Raw genomic sequence first — 2,069 nt, forward strand, 5'->3', positions numbered from 1 at the left:
GTGACTTTAGTATCTAGTGAAAGGAGAAATATTCGTGTCCCATACTAATATACAAGTTATATAACTAAGAAATCAACGACAGTCGGACGGATAACTACTACCCTAAGCCCACAATCAAACAAGAACAGCAAATAAGGCGAGATATTGGTCCTAAGTCCTCCAAGTCTTACTTATATAAATATATCAGAGTGGTTACATTTTATAAGTAAATTGATTTAATAAAAGTATTTTCCAAAAGAACATTTAAAATCTGGCTTGCTTGTCCAAAATAGTTTTGAAAATGTATAAATCTGTTTATAAGGCATAGTGATAAATCATATGTGATTTGAACTAAGGATAGTGAATCACATGTGATTAATCCTCGTAACGTGGAAAATCGTTCTGTAAAAATTTCCATAAACATATATATAAGCAACTTGTATCTCCCCCCTAAAACATTTAAAACATTTGAAAGGTTCATTAAAGGGGTATGAACTCACCTGAAATCGCGTAAATCGGGTAAATCGGGTAAATCGGGTAAAAGTGTCGGTTGAGCGTTTGGTACCAAATAACGACTTGAGCACCTTTTTAGGACCCTAATGTCATATGAAATATGTATTTTACAAGAAGTTAATCATCTTATGCTTTTCATTAAAGTATTTGGGCATTCTAGCATCGTTTCAGGGTTTTAGGGCCTAGAAGGGGTTCCTGGGAGTGGTACAAGTCCAAGAATGATTTACGGGAGGGTCCATGAGTTCACTCCCTTGGATTTTACGGCCCAAAGGCCACTCCTTGGGAGTTTACGGCCGTAAGCCCCCTAGGCTTGGCCGTAAACTCATGTGGTCCTCCAAAATGCAAGTTTAAGGCCTTATTTCACTTCCCTAATTTACTAGCAAGTGTCTTGAACTAATATGGAGGGTTTAAACCCTCATTTGGTGACATTTTGGGGAGTTTACGTCCAAGGCTTGTGCTTGGGCCGTAAACTCCATTTAATCCCTCAAAATGGATGTTTAAATGGTACAACACACCTCCCTTCATCTTAGATAAATACTAGAAGGCCTTATATGGAGTTTTGGGACATTTTGGCATAAAAATTGGGGAGTTTACGGCCCAAGCATAGCCTTGGCCGTAAACTCTTCATTTGGCTTCAAAAGGAGATGTTTAATGGTACAACACACTTCCTAGGGCCTTAGCTAATTTCGTTACATGCCCTAGATAAGTTTTTGGGACTTGTTTGACATAAAATTTGGGTGTTTACGGCCCAAGCTTAGACTTGGCCGTAAACTCCTCTTTTTGTCCTCAAATGGTGTTGTTTAATGCACTTAAACATTTCCTAGTGTCAAGGCTAAATTACTACATGCCCTAAATGAGTTTTTGGGACTTTTAACAAGGGTTTTTGGGTGTTTACGGCCTAAGCATAAGCTTGGGCCATAAACTCCTTTTTAGGCTTCAAACTCTTGTGTTTTAATGTCCAAACCCTCCTAGGTATATCTCTTAATTAGTCCATAAACTTAAAGGAAGGAAAAATGAGGCTTTTGGCAAGTTTTTAGGTGTTTACGGCCTAAGGGGCTTCTTAGGCCATAAACTCCCTTTTGATCCTTATTTTCAATGATTTTTAGCCTCTAAATACAATGAAGTATGTTTAGAATAAGATAGGGAATGAGCCCTTACGTTTGGAAGCCGGAATTCGCGGTTTTGGAGTCGGGTTCGAGTCTAGAAAGAGAAAGTAGTGAGAGAGAGAGTGAAGGTGTGGTAAAAGAGCTTAAATGTAGTGCCTATTTGTTTATATATGTCTCGGGTATTGCACCCGATACACGGCTACCCGATGCTAAAGTTTAACGGGGTTAAAACTTTCTACCCGGGTGAAGTGGTTGAAAAGTAATATAACTCTATTTGGTTAAACGGGGTTAACACATACAAGTCATATTTACAATGATTATATCAAAACATATAAATAACTAGATAATTGTTTATTGAAGACTCCAAATATTACAGAAATAACATATAGCGACGTATTCCGTTAGTGATGATGGGATTTGTAACGACAATAGATTTGGGGTTGTCACATCATCCCCCCGTTAGGGGAATTT

This window comes from Lactuca serriola, chromosome 9 (genome assembly GCF_051521515.1).
Source record: "Lactuca serriola cultivar US96UC23 chromosome 9, Lser_US96UC23_V15, whole genome shotgun sequence".
NCBI classification, from domain to species: Eukaryota; Viridiplantae; Streptophyta; class Magnoliopsida; order Asterales; family Asteraceae; genus Lactuca; species Lactuca serriola.